Raw genomic sequence first — 15,724 nt, 5'->3', positions numbered from 1 at the left:
GGAAGAAGGACCTTTAGGCTATCTGTGTTCCTTCGCAACACAAACATGGAGTAACCAGATTATCAGCGAACAGAGGCGCTGTTTGGCACCCTCCGGCATATGCCTAGGAGTATCTAGGATGCTCTGGAGGGCAGAAAGGAAAGTGCAAACAGTATTTTTTCTCCTCCCACCCCAAATAAGGCATGTTTATTTTTGTGAAAAGAATAAACCCACTTAAATGTTAGAGCATTTTCCTCATTTATGAAATAGGATATTATCAGAAATATGAATAGTACTGGCTACTGTGAAAACCAAATGAAGTCATGTAGTAGATATGCCTTGACAACTTATGTATTAGCAGTATGATGGTCAGTACAAATATAGTAATATGTTTTCATTTGGGAAAAATTAATACTTAATATAAACCTAGAAAAATTTCACTTGCAATGAATTTAATTTTGACTCAAATTTCTTTTTTCTTTTTTCTTTTTTTTAGGACAGAGAAATCATTTTGGGAGAATGTTATTATATGCACATGTGTAACTATGAGTTCATAGCTTCTGGGCCTTCCTGAAGAAAGGACACTGAGGTAAGGTGGTAGGCAGTCTGTCAGACAGGACTCCCCTCACCAATGGGTGTGGTGTAGAGGCTGCTGAGGGCTGGCCAGGGACCCTCTGTGTCACCTGCCCACAACAGAGTCATTGAAGGTGGCAAAGCAAGTCTCAGTTATTCTAGGTGCCTTAACTATTTTAGAGGTTGTGCTTTAAAAAAAAAAGTGTTTTGCTTTATTTATTTAGTTATTTTTGAGACAGGATTTTTTTCCCCCTCACAGCGTAGGGGTTCTTTGAACTCATAAATCTTAGGCTGTCCTAAAACTCACAATCCTCCTGTCTCCATATCCTGAGTGCTAGGACTATTGGAATATAGCCGCTATACTTGGCTGAGTTCTCTGCCTTTAAAAATAATTTTCTAACAATAGTGAAATATATCATTAGAAATTAACTTTGTACTTTCAGTATAAAATTATTATGGATGTTTTAGTCAAAGTGCTATTGCTGTGAAGAGACACCATGTTGGTAACTCTTATAAAGGAAAGTATTTAATTGGGGCTGGCTTACAGTGTCAGAGGTTTAGTCCATTGTTATCATGGCGGGAAGCACGGCAGCATGCAGGCAGACATGGTGCTGGAGAAGGAGCTGTGAGTCCTACATCCCGATCCACAGGCATCAGGAAGTGAGACACACTGGGCGTGGCTTGAGCCTCTGAAACCTCAAAGCCTACCCCCAGGGACCTACTTCCTCCAAGAAGGCCACACCTCCTAATCCTTCTAAGTAGTACCACTCCCTGATGACTAAGCATTCAAATATATAATTCTATGGGGCGTATTCTTATTCAAACCACCTGGCTGCCTCTTGTGTGTAATTCTGTCCCCCTTTTATTTAAAACTGCTTCTTTATTTACAAAACACATCCTAGTTAGAATTTCCCTTCTTTCTACTCATTCCAGTTTCTCCCCACTGCCTCTCCCATCCAGATCCACCTCCTTTCTGTCTCTCATTAGAAAAGAATAAGCTTCTAAGAAATAATATTAAAATAAAATAAAATAAGATAAGATGAATAAAAAAAAAAAAACTACTGCATCAAAGTTGGACAGGACAAAACAAGGAAAGAAAAAGAGCCCAAGAGAAGGCACAAGAATCAGAAACCCATTCATTCTACACACTCAGGAATCCCATAAAAACACTGAACCGGAAGCCATGGTACATACACAGAGGACCTTGTGCAGATGCTGTGAGTGCTGTTTCAGTCTCTGTGAGTTCATATGAGTTTCACTCGTGTTGATTTAGAGAACCTTGCCTTTGTTTTTTATGTCTTCCATCCTTTCTTGCTCTTATGCTGTTTCTGCCCCCTCTCCCACGGGGTTCTCTGAGCTTTGAGAGGTAGGGTTTGATGGAGACGTGGTCCCTTAGGGCTGAGTGTCCTAAGGTTTATCACTCTCTGAGTAATTCCCGACTGTGGGTCCAGGAATTGTTCCCATCTGCTTCAGGAGTCAGCTTTCTGATGATGACTAAGCCAGGCCACAGTGCCGACCCTTAAACCTGCAAAAATCACAAGTATAGGTCTATTAAAACACTGATTATAGTCTAGTGTTAAGTGGCATGGACAACAGGTAATTCAGTCCTACTGACATTAAGAGGAATCAAAGACAGTTCAAGGTGACATTTTTTCTTTTTTTTTTTTAATAAATAAAATTTTAAATTACAATTTGTTCATATTACATCCTTGCTCATATCTTCCAATTCCACCCTCCCCCCCTCTTCTGCCCTATTCCCCTTCCTTAGATCTCTGACAGGGGGTTCCTCCTCCCCACTGTCTGACCACAGCCTGTCAGGATAGCCTGCATCCCCTTCCTTTATGTGCCCACAGGCCACCCTGCCAAGGGGAAGTGATCAAATCACAGGCACCAGAGTTCATGTCAGAGGCAGTCCCCACCGTCCTCTGCCCTGCCCCTCATGTGGAGAACGCGCTGTCCATTGGCTGCATCTGGGGTGTAGGTTCTCATCATGCATCGTCCTTGGTTGGTGCATCAATTTGTGCAGGCCCCTTTGTTCCAGATCCACAAGCTTTGATGGTCTCCCTGTGGAGCTCCTGACCCCTCTGGGTCCTTCCATCCTCCTACTTTTCCATACAATTCTCAGTGCTCCCCACAGACTTCTGCTGTGAGTCCCTGCATCTGTCCCAATGATCCCCTAAATCTCTTAGAAGAAAAAAATTCATTGGCACAGGAGACAACTTCCTGAACAGAATAGCAATATCTCAGGCTCTAAGATTAACAATTAATAAACGGGACCTCATGAAACTGAAAAGCTTCCATAAGGGACACTGTCACCAGAATAAAGTGACAGTTCTAAGACTGGAAGAGATTCTTACCAACCCTGCCTCCAACAAAAGGCTGATATCCAAAATATATAAAGAACTCAAGAAATTAAACACCACCAAACCAAATAATCCAATTTAAAAATGGGCTAGAGCTAAACACAGAATTATCAACAGGAATATCGAATGGCCAAGAAACACTTAGAGAAATGTTTAACATCCCTAGTCATCAGGGAAATGCAAATCAAAATGACTCTGAAATTCCATCTTAAACCTACCAGAATGGCTAAGATCAAAAACTCAAGTTCCAGCACATGCTGATGAAGATATGGAGAAAGGGGAACACTCCTCCATTGCTGGGGAGCGTGCAAACTTGTACATCTACTTTGCAAAACAATCTGGCACTTTCTCAGAAAACTGCCAATTGTGCTACCTTAAGTAAGACCCAGCCATATGACTCCTGGCCATATACTTGAAAGATGTTCTATCATACAACAAGGACACTTGCTCAACTATGTTCATAGCAGCTTTATTCATAATAGGCAGAATCAGGAAACAACCTAGATGTCCCTCAGCCAAAGAATGAATAAAGAAACTATGGTACATTTATATAAGGGAATACTCCTCGACTATTAAAAACAAGGAAATCTTGAAATTTGTAGGCAAATGGATTGGACTAGAAAAGATCATCCTGAGTGAGGTAACCCAGACTCAGAAAGACATGCATGGTATATACTCATTTATATGTAGATATTAGCCCAACATAGAAATTTTTTCTTTTCTTTTGCCTCAAAGTATATCTTTACTGCATTAGTTATCATTTTATTAACCATAATATAAGAAACAACTAAATATCACCAACAGATGAATGAAAACAAAATCATGATATGTAATGCAGCCAACTATTATTTTTTAAAATAATTTATTCATGTTACATCCTGATTGTTATCCCCTCACTTGTATCTTCCCATTCCCCCCTCCCTCCCTCATTCACCCTATTCCCCTCTTCTAGACCTGTGACAGAAAGGGACCTCCTCCCCTGTTATATGATCACAGATTATCTGGTCTCATCTGGATAGCCTTCTTCCCCTTCCTCTGAGTGCCACCAGGCCTCCCCACCAAGAGGAAGTGGTCAAATAAGGGGCACCAGAGTTCTTATCAGAGGCAGTTCCTCCTCTGTCCCCCCCAACCATGGAGAATGTGCTGGCCCCTGGCTAGATATGAATAGGGGGTCCATGTTTGCTGCATGCATTGTCCTTGGTACAGCAGTTTGTGTAGGGCCCCTTGGGTCCAGATCCACCAGCCTTGATGGTCTTCTTGTGGGGTTCCTGGATCCTCTGGGTCCTTCTGTCTCCCCATTCTTCCATAGCACTCTCACCTGGAGTCCCAACACTAAGTCCCTGCACCTGTCCCGATCCTCTGCTGAGTGAAGACTCTCAGAGGACATCCATGTTGGGCTAGTGTCCAATTTTAAGTGAGTGTATACCATGTGTATCTTTCTGGGTCTGGGTTAACTCACTCAGGATGATCATTTCTGGCTCCATACATTTGCCTGCAAATTTCAAGAATTCCTTTACATTTTATTTTCTAAAGTGACTATAATATCTTTTAAAACTCAATATAGGCATAGCCACATTCTGGTAACAAATACTCTGAAACCAAACAGCTGTCCAGTCTCTATCATTGCCATGTTAAATTGGGTTATTCATGGTGCTTTACCCTTGGGTAATTTTAGGCTCAATGCCATGTGATAACAAAGGTATGTATGCAACTTTCATTTCTAGTTACCTGGCAATTTTTTTTTGGTTAGGTGTGTACACTGGTATTCTTTTCTGATGACATGACTTATGGTTACTGTGGAATTCTTGACATTCTTAGTCAAAAATCTTCGAAAATTATTTAATGTTTGGTCTGTCATGAAGATGTATTTTCAATTCCCTATGGGTGCTTCTTGCTACCTTGTCACTACTACACTTCACATAAATTTGGTGACTAGTATGCTGAGTACTAGTATAGATGCTGAGGATACAGTAAGGAAACAAAATCCCCTGCATATGTGAATACCCCCTCACATTCCCAGAGCTAACATTTGCTTAGAGGAAATATACAACGATTAATAAACACAATAGGTAGGTAATAATACAGAATGGCTGAAAGTGTTAAGGAACACAAGGAAAATGGGTAGATGAAGGGGATTGTAGATGTCAGTGGAGTGCCTTGGGTAAGTTAGACTAGGGAGACAAGATAATATTTGATCAATGGCTTATAGCAGGTAAGGGAGAGAGCCATGCGCATATCTAGTGACTATCACCCTAGGCAAAGAGGCCAGCGGGTCGAAGGGGTTGAGGTGGGAAAAAATAAAGCATGTGAGAAGAAGGTTGTAAGGAAGTAACTGTGGCTGGAGGAGAGTAGGGACGAGATGATTTGGAGAAGGAAGAGAGGTTGGTTGATGATGAGCATTATGGCCATGATAAATACCATTTTGACCATAAATTTGTCTTTTTTTGATGTACCTCATGACCAGTACGGTAAGATGAAAATAACCAACTTGGATACTACTTTCAGATTCACCCCAACTGGGCCATTTGTCTCATGTCCTTCTAAGTGGCCCAATGACCTTGGCCATAACATGAAGGTGCTGATCACAAAGGCAATCACCTGTTGTACGGACTATAGTTCGTTGGTAGTGGGTTGTCAAAGTGCTCAGAGAAGGAGTCTGTAACAAAATCTTCATGACTGACAAGAACAGTTTACTCTGTGTTCAGACCAGATAGTGATGGTGAATGACCTATGAACTAAGAGATAGTAAGATGTGAAAATCCTGTCACTGTAGAGTGTTGCTGATTTTGGCTTTCCAGTGTGTTCATCACAAGATGTGGGAAGATTTTGTAGCTAGGAGGAGGGAAACGTGAAAGAAATGAGCCAGGTAAGAAGGAGCTTACTTCTTTCATGTGACAGAATAAATCTTTACTTATGATAAAACATGAGCATTTATTGACAGACTTTACGATAGGAATAAAATGTCCAGGCTCTTTATGAATGAGTGAGGTTGATTAGCCATGATGCGTTTTTCAGGACTTATAGGGTATTGGAACGCAAAGCTGTAACCAGGGGTCTTATTAACAGATGAACTATGCTTATCTAGGATAACTTCTTGCAAATAGAGTAGAAAAGGGTGCTGTGAGTAGCCATTCCCAGACTAGATACACCCAGCTGGAATGTTCCTAGAAAACAGAAGTGTATGGTTATCCAAGATCTGTGAGAGATGCTTAGATGGGGACCCGGACACCCTTGAGCAAATTTATTTCCTTTTATCTGAAACAATGGTGCATTAGAAACATTATAGGACTGCCACAATGAGTGGATATGCCTACTGTCACTCAGTAATTTATTCCATGGTATTGTATGCCATCTTTTTTTTGCCTATATAGTTCCAGGTCAGTATTTCTTCCTTATTGTAGACATAATGGAATCAGATGTGAGAGCTGTGATGTCATTTCCTCAGGTCCAAAAGCCAGTAAACAATATCTATTTACTTTCCAGGACCAACACTATATTGCTCAAAGTTTAACGACAAGTGTATTCATTAGAAGTATTATTGTTGTACCAAGCATGGTAGCTCATATCTGTAATGCCAGAAAGACTAAGTCAGGAGCATTGCCATGACTTAGACATCAGTGTGGAATAAATAGTTAGTTCCAGATAGTTTGGCCTACAGTATAAGATCCTATTTCAAAAACTAAAACAAAAAGTTGTGCCCACGTATTTGATTCTCTTATGAGATTCTATACTATTAATAGAAGTGTTTTGTGTGTAGAGTTTAAGTTAAACCAAAGGCACCAAGCTTATACATACCCAAGGAAGACAGTTCAGTACTCCTCAGCTTATAATGGAGTAAAGTAATTGTTTTTCTTACTGTGATGTAAAACCAGTATCTATTCTGTAGAAACTATACATCAACATTTGGGCTTTGTTTTCCTAGGCTTATGACATACTGTCCAGTACTTTCTTTGATTCTCTGGGCTGTGGCTGAATTTCTCTAAGGCAGCCTTATAACCACAGGGGGACTGACTGACTCCAATATTCTTCTATAGATGAGTTTATAAAATTATGGCTTTTTATTAGGTTATGTTTATTAAATGCATTTAAACTTGTGGCATTTTCAACTTATGATGTATTTGTAGATATAACCCTAGTCTAAGTTGAGGACACATTTAGGCACATTTGCTCACATAAAAATATTTTCATTAACATGTGTCAACTGTACAAATTAATAGGCTTCAGTGTGATATTTTAATGTATGCTTTCACTTCACTGTGCACTGATCAAATCCATGCTCTATTTTGTATCATTTTTCCACATTTCCCAACTTCTTGCACCTACTGTTCTATATTTAGGTCAGTGTTTTTCCTTTTAAGCTTCTTGTATGAAAAAGAGTGTGTGGCACATGTCCTTCTGTGCCTCAGTTATTGCACTTAGCATAAGGGCTTCTGCTCTGTCCAGGACAGGATTTTATTCTTCTTTATCACTTAATAATAACCCACTGTGTATGTATACATGCCATATTTTCTTTGTCCATTCATCTGTTGATGGGCACCTAAACTTATACCAAATCTTAGCTATGATGAGCAGTGCTGCAGTTAATACAGGCATGCAAATTTACCCTTAATTTGCTAATTTTATTACCTTTGGACATGTACATGTACTCAGAAGTGGAAGTTAGTTCATATGGTAGTTTTATTTTTAGTCTTTTCAAGAGCCTCCAGACTGTTTTACATAATGATTGCAGTAATTAACATTCCTACCAACAGTGTCTGAGACTTCCATTTAATCTACACCCTCATTAACCATTGTTACTTTTTTGTTTTTGATAATAGCCATGCTAACTAGGGTGAGGTGATATGTTATCATAGTTAAGGTTTGCATTTCCCTGATGGCTACTGCTATCAAGCACATTTCATACATTTGCTGGTCATTTATATTTTTGTCATTGAGATATATTTGTCCACACCTTTTTATTTTTTGAGAAAGGATGTTGGGGTAGACATTGAGATTGTCATTCAAATGAATTCCAGCAAGATAACAAGGTAGGGGCAATGCTATCTTTTGCTTATATAAGGTCTCTGTTTACTTTTCTGCACTTGAAGGAAAACTATGAAGATAATTTTATGGAGTTGGGAGTGGGGATAGCTGGCTGCTCTCGATATGTGCTAGCTCTACACAGGAAGGGTTTGCTTTTGATTATCAGTTCAAGCTGCTTAGAAAGGGGAAGAGTTCTCCCAGGAGTAGGTTGGTGCCACCCGGGAGCAGCCAAGATGACTCTGGAGTCCTTGATACTAAGTTGTGTTTAGGTCACAATAAACGTGCAGAGCCTGGGTTGAAGGGAATGTCAACGTGTAAGAGAATAAGGAAAAGCACCAATGTTTTCTTCACAGAGCATTGACTTTAGCACTGTTATATAAATGATGATTTAATGTGTGTTTCATCAAAAATTGATGCATGTATGAAACATATATTTCAACACACACATATGTATGTGTATATAAATATATATGTAAATATAAATATATAAATATATACACACATGTATATGTATATATTTACATATTTAAGTTCATTGTCAGAGTTGATTGGCTTAGTGGAGGGCAGCCATTGTGCTCTCATGTAAGGAATAAGATCTACGCTTTAATGTATCTGAAGTAGATTATTGCTATTTCACAACAGAATGCCTAAACTGTGGCATTGCCCATCAAGACAAAATCCAAGTCAGAAGCCCAAGTGAAGACTCTTAGAAAAGAATCTGGACTCTGAATGGCAGTGACCTGTAAGGGAAAAGGAATGCTCTTTGTCCTTTGTGGCTTTGAACCCACCATTGTCATTGAAATGTTCCTTCAAGTTCCTCAGAACACACTGATGCTAGGTTAGTTTGCCAATCTTGTAACATTTGTGCTTTTATGTCTTTATTTTCCACCGTTCTCTTCCATACTTAACACAGTGCATGAAGTAGAAAACTTTCATAATATATTGGTTGGAAAAAACAGAAGCAAGCTTTTACCAAATGAGTGATTAAAAATCCTGATGTGATAGAGACCAAAGTCTCTGTGTGACAGTCCTGGATCTCAGTTCCCAGCAGTTCTGATTGCTTGTTGGTGGTGGGAGTCAAACTGTGGACTTCACAGTCACTATGAAATTCAGTGTGGAGGTCCCTCAAAAAGCTTAGAATAGATCGACCACATGTCCAGCTATAGCACTCCTCGGCATACGCCTGAAGGAGTGTAGAGATGCTTGCCCATTTGTGTTCATTGCTGTTGTGTTCATGTTAGGCAGGAAATGGAAACAGCCTCTAATTCCATCAGCTTAAGAATGGATTAGAACAATGGAATATTATTTAGCCATTTAAAATATAAAATTATAAAACTTACAGGTAAATACATGGAGCTGGAAACAGTCATTCTGAGTGATATAACCCAGACCTCATTAGACAAACACCAATATTTTCTCTCTCTTTTTTTTTCCTGTTTTAACCTGAAATAATTGTGTTGATATTGGAATTGCTTTCAGTGGGACATTTGCTTTAAACCACAAGATATCTCCATCTCAAGTACAAAAATCCCTTCTCCCCACCCACCCCAGCCAAACAAACAAGGAAACAAACAAAACCCTAAACCCACAACTCAATTTCAAATAAGTTTGGAAGAAATGAGACTAAATATTTACATGGGGGTAATAAGTAAATCACAAAACTATTTACAAAAATACACAAGCTTATATGCATTAACAATTTACACCAGTTCACAATAATATTAAAACATAAAAAACCACTATATAAATTAAAGAACTCAAAAGTAAGTTCTAAGACTTCCTAGGATGCTTCTTTCATGCAGGTCATGATTGAAAATCAGGTTTTGCTATCTCAGAATCTAAACTGCAAGACAATCATTTTAAATTTTCTGAACATTAACAGTACTAATATTTTCTCTTATTTGTGGATGTTAATGTTGAATCTACAGCTATGGATGTTTCATTGGGAATATTCATAGAGGCCTACAACTTTCTAATTCGTAAGTGTGTGGTTTAGAAATCACAGTGTTCTAGGATGGAATGTTTTTTTTTTTATCCTAAACATATCTCATGCTCCACAAAGTCCAGCAGCAACAGTGTGAGTACCTACACTCAAATGGGTGAACAATAACCTAAGCTATTCCAAAAAGTGAAGGCTATCTTGGCTGCTGGGTGACTTCCTGAGTGGTTTTTCCGCATCGGTATTGTGCTGTTTTGTTTCTAAGTCTGTTGAAAGTTGGAAGCAATGCCCTAGAGGGACTGGAAACATTATTACCAAGGCTGAGGTTTTGTGATGATGGTGGCAGGGTGGCAGGAGAGAAATCCAGTTTTCAAATTACGGCTGGCATGTGTGGTTGGAGCAGATTCAGTAGTGATGAGGGCTTCCTGCTGAATCTTGTGATGGGCAGGCAGAATTAGAGATTGAAAACTTCTCCCTAGTCAGCAAAAGCATAGGGTTTCACAGTTGGGGCACAGCTAGACTGTTATGGTGATGGATGAGTGATGCCATTTGTGATGCTAGGAGAAGAGTCAGATAGATCCCAGTTGGTCCACAAAAGAGAGAATGTGGGACTAGATGATGTTAGCTGGTTAACATTTCAGGTTCAGGCCATCGATGAGCCCTGGGATTTGGGGATTTGGGGACTTGGGCGTGTATGAACTTTCTTTTTCAGGGTCCCCAGAATCACTCTTAGGTTTGGGGGTGGGGGCTCAAAGGACTCAGCACAGTGTTATGCTCACAACCAAGATTAATTGCAGAGCAAGCACAAAGTAAAGTCAGTGAAAGCCAAGGCTCATGGGATCAGGTCTAGAAGAGATCAGAGATAAGCTTCCAAGGACCCTGTCACACACTACATTGTGTGAAGTGTCGTCTGTGAAGAAGAGTCCGGGAAAGACTCAGTGACCACCCCCCCCCCCACACACACACACGAGGGGAGTTGAGCTATGTAACACATCAAAATCCCAGGTCTTTGTATAGGTGGTTTCTGTATAGCTATAATGAAGCTGTCTTTTCAGGTAGGGCATGGTGGGAACCCTCCTGTAATCCGAATTCTAAGGGCAGAACAAGTTTTGCAAATAGATCTCAAGAAGACCGAGTTGAAGCTGCTGAGTCAAAGCCCCTCCACACAGTCCCCTACATCACAATCTGTCAGAAAACGATGTTCAGGCTGGGGAGATGACCCAGTGGGCAAAGTGCTTACTGTGCATGCCAAAGGACTTGTCTTGGATCTCCAGTATATGTGTAAAACCGGTAATCCCAGTGCTTAAGAGGCAGAAACAAGAGGCTAATTGGGGGGCTCTTGAAAAGCCAGATTAGCCAAATCTATGTGCTCCCCCCCCAAAGTGAGGAATGAATCTGGAAGACACCTGACATAAACCAGTGGTGCTTTATCATGCACATGCGCACCCACACAGATGTGTACATACATGAACACACACACACACACACACACACAGAGGGAAGGAGAGAGAGGGGGGAAGGGAGGGAGGGAGAAATGCCACTCGTTACAATAAGGTAGAACCTTAGAAGTGAAGATTCTAATTTTGTGTGCTTGTAAAGAATGAATTGAGAGGAATTCTGCACCAGACCTCCTGGTGGGGTGAGAACCTAGGAATCATAGGAACAGTGGATCTGGATTACATGTCTTCCTGGAGTGCAAGGGCAGGATACTTTGTCAGCATCTTTGATTTCCTTTCAGGTAAGACTGTTACTAATTGTAGAGGGTTTTTTTTTTTTAAACTTCATTACAGTGAAACCCACTGAGTCCGGCCACTGCCTTGTTTTCAAGTTCCCCCCAAGTGTTCTCTCGTGAACTGTAATCTCAGCTCTACTTTCAAGTTCAAAGAGGCAAGAATCCATATCAGATTCATTTTAGAAACCTGTAGGGTTACACACAGTATACAGTAAGTTCTCCATGAATGTTCACTCAGTCCCTTACAAGCCTCATCATTTATCCACTATAGGGTCTTTCTTAAGGACAGTGGTCATTTTAAAACCTTGGACAAAAGACCCAAGTTTGACTGATTTAAAACTACACAGGAGGGAAAACTCCAAGCTGAGGTTGACACGAAAATGTAAGCAAGTGAAGCTAAAAATAAAAGGCAGTGTGGGATTCCTCATTTCAGACAGCCTGTGACAGCGCCAAGTGTCACGCAGCTCTGAGTGGCGAGGGAGAGGAATATATTTAGATAGTTAACAAGGGGAGGGGGTTCTATCACTGCTTGAAAAGCTACCAAATGGAATGAAATTCTCCTTGACAGGAGGGAGCAGGATATTGCCTTCCTCTCCCTTCCCCCTAAAGTCCCTAGGTGATATGACACACTTTGCTATCTCCCAAGTATAATCTAGGTTGCCTGGCCCTGAAATAGTGGAATCCAGTGAACAGGGCACACAGTATCAGACCCCAAACCTAGAGTTACTGCTAGGAAGGCTTCATTCTCCACATTTCTTATCTCAAAACAAAAGTCATCACCATGGGGCATCAACAATGGAACCAACCTGTGCATCATTAATAGTTTTTCAAACCATTTGGCCGAAGAAACCTCATCTGCGGAAGTACAAGGTACAGGCAGAGAAAGTGGACCTGCTGTGATAGACATGGCTGGGCTAATTGCTTGTTCTCTCTCCACTGTCTCCAAATTAACAGTGCTGTGTAACTCCTTGGAGATCCAGAAGAGAAGGGCTGCTATGTGTAGGTTGTGCACGTACTTAATGTGAAAATTTTACCTCAGAGCAGAGGTAGGGAAAAAAAAAATCACTATAGAAACATAATCTTATTGTAGATGAGAAAGGTGAAGCATAAAGTGATCTGTGCACTACCCGTAGGCTACTTTCAGGGACAAGATTTGAACGCACGAACAGTGCACTCTTAATTTTTCTTTCTTTCTTGTAGATAAGGTCTCATGTATTGCAGGCTGGTCTGGGACTCACTGTATGGCCAAGGAGGACCTTAAACTTTTGATCCTCCCACCACTCCCTGTTGAGTGCCAACATTATAGGCCTGCACCACTATTAGTACTTTAAGCAGCGCTGGGGATCAAACCCAGGGCCTCATGCGTGCTAGGCAAGAACTCTACCAAGAAAGCTACATCTCCATCCAATGACTTCCCATTTCCTGGGCTTTTTAATCTCTAGGTTCTTTTTTAGCCAATTCACTATAAAAGTGACCTCAGGGCTGCAATCAAGAGGTAGGGAATAATGCATGCATGCTTCAGAGAAGAAACAAAGGTGGGAGTGTCTTTGCGGTCAAGGTGTGTTTTCAAAAGTGGTAGCTTGAGAACACAAGCAGGCCATCTTCAATCTCTTTTTTAAGCGCTGACGTGGTAAGAAAAGCTGAGATGCTACTGGTCTCAGAGTAGAGACTTCCCAGCGAGGAGTTCTAGTAGTAAATGACCCCGAGTTTGTGTTAGTTTTCTTATCACCATGACAACATATTTGACAGAAACAACTTAAAGGAGGACAGCGTTTTTGGCTTATAGTTTCAGTAAGATTTCAGTCCACCATGAAGTTCGGACCTTGGACCAGCAACCTTTCCAGGTGGCATGAGTCAGGAGGTGAGAGCTCAGGGTTGGGATCAGGAGAACGCAGACCTTCAAAGGGTTGCTTCTAGTGACCTCTTTCCTCCTGGCTAAGGCTCCCCAACCTTCAAAATTAGGGCTACAAGCTGGGGGCTGAAGGTTCAACATATGCACCTGTGGGGATATTTTACATTCAAGCCGAGGCCGAGCATGAGAAGCTCTGACTGCAGCTAGTCCTCAGCGAAGCTTAAAATTAACAGCCTCCGCCAACCACCAAGAACGTCCTGCTTCCTGGCTCATCTACATGTAGGTCCAGAGACAGTAGATTTTTGCCACCAAATTGATGTGTTAACATCTTAACATATGAGTTGTAAGTTAACATCTAGTGCTGCTGAAGCTGACTGTATTTGGGGATGGACCTTTAACGAGGTCATTAAAGTAAACTGAATCGTCCTGGTGGCACTTGGTGTCCTCAGAACAGATTAGGGTACAGGCAAGCACACAAAAGGGGAAACACGGCTACCTGCAACGAAGGAGAGAGAGACATCAGAACAACCAACTCTGCGACACCCTAATCTAGGACTACCAGCCTCTAGAGCTCAGAAACCCAGTTTTCCTGTTACGGCCTCCCAGTAGGGTTGTCTTTTACAAGCAGCCCTAGAAACAGAGGACCATAGAAAGCATCGAAGATCTGCACGGGGATTCTAATTTTGTGGCTCTAACTACTGTTTGAAACTTTGGTAAGGTTATCGTTACCAAGTTGTGAGGATTTTTTTTTTTCTGTTTTTTTGCATAAATTCCATGTCGGCTATCATGTATAATCACTTCCTTCTGCCCCTCCCCCAGACGTTTGTTGTTAAAAGGCTTGCATGCTTTTTTTGGTCCTCTTATTTGGATTTTTTTTCACGAAGCAGATGAAGAAGTGAGAAGCATGCGTAGCGACCAAAGTACGAAACCAATTAACACTTCAGATTATACCTGGGAGGGGCTGACAGAATGTCTGCTTAGCAAACCCTGGGGAGACTAAGGGGTTTGCTGCTGTTGTTTTCCTAGAACACACAGGGTACTTCTTTCTGCATTCAGCCCCCACTCCCCTCAAATAAAAAAGAGTAACCTTTAAGCACTCATGATAAATTACAAAGCTTGCATTGTGCAGGAGACAGTAATCAGAGATGTTGGGGTAGATAATCTGAGATGTTGCATCTCCTCTCCCTCCTCCTCTCCCTCCTCCTCCTTCCATAATGAGCTCAATTAAGGTTCTTACAGGACCATGGGCAACTTACAGTGTGACATATAACTGAAGAAAACATCTCTGCCTCCCCCAGTGACTATGAACTCCCTATAGATCCTCAGAGGGTCTTATGAGGCCTGCCCCCTCCACGATGGGATGCTGATGGGACCCATCTTTTCCAGATAGTCATAGCTGTTGGCACTGGCAGGGGTTGCTAAGCATGTCCTGTTTCTAGGAGGTGTTATGTTAGCACTCATGAGCTGGCTCTTGAGGCTGAGGAGAAGGGAAAAGGAAAGGAGATAGAATGGGGCAGATCCCAGGTAGTGACAAGCTTTTGGAAGACATAGACACTTGGGGTGACCTAAGCATCACATGGCTATATTAGAACTTCCTTCAAATGGGTCAGGTGGCTAGATTTGTAGCTTTGGAGACATAGAAATTTGACTATCTGCCCCAGGATAGATCACCTAACCTTTCTAAGGCTCAATTTCCTCCCTTTAAAATGGGTATAATTATAATTGGCACCTCATGGAGTTTTATGAGAAACACATGCGTTTTGCTCCTGCTAGTTTGATGCCTACTTGTTTATTCAGGTGTTTGCAGGGAGAAGGAATTTGCTAGCTTTATATTTCCTTTGATTCAGAAGAACTTGGTAAAAAGAAAATACTGGGTATCATCTGGGCATGATGGAGCTTGGCAGTAATTCTAGCCCTCAGGAGGCAGAAACAGGCAGATGGTGAGTTCAAACCAGTTTGAGTTACATAGTGAGTTCCAGGCTAGGTTGAACTACATAGTGAAACTCTGCCTCAACCAACCACAGCATATATCATACAAACAAACAAGCAAGCAAGCAAACAACCCAAAGGCTGAAGTGCGATGACTTTAATTCAAGGCACAGAGCCGTAATTCTCCCATCTCAGCTCCTTTGACAAGTCATTTAATTTATGAAGGCTCCGGTTTGCTCATTAAAACACAAACAGTGTTGCTGGTTGACATGTCTCAAAATCACTGTGAAGATTAAATGTGAGGAGTTCACTGTAAAGTGCCATACTAATTTATA

General features: G+C 41.2%; 1 protein-coding gene across 3 annotated transcripts in view; it reads left to right on the top strand.

The window, feature by feature from the left end:
- Window positions 1-15,724, top strand: part of LOC311588049 (uncharacterized protein) — a 97,883-nt gene that overhangs the window by 71,713 nt on the left and 10,446 nt on the right. For 2 of the 3 annotated variants that reach the window (XR_014776063.1, XR_014776064.1), the window contains one exon: window positions 476-573. The gene's annotated coding sequence lies outside the window, so the exon portion shown is untranslated. Of the gene's footprint in view, window positions 1-475; window positions 574-15,724 lie in introns of those variants that run through there. The other variant, XM_084765490.1, reaches the window with a different exon arrangement.

This window comes from Acomys minous (genome assembly GCF_964271855.1).
Source record: "Acomys minous genome assembly, chromosome: 17".
NCBI classification, from domain to species: Eukaryota; Metazoa; Chordata; class Mammalia; order Rodentia; family Muridae; genus Acomys; species Acomys minous.
This window is presented reverse-complemented; position numbering and strand designations above follow the sequence as displayed.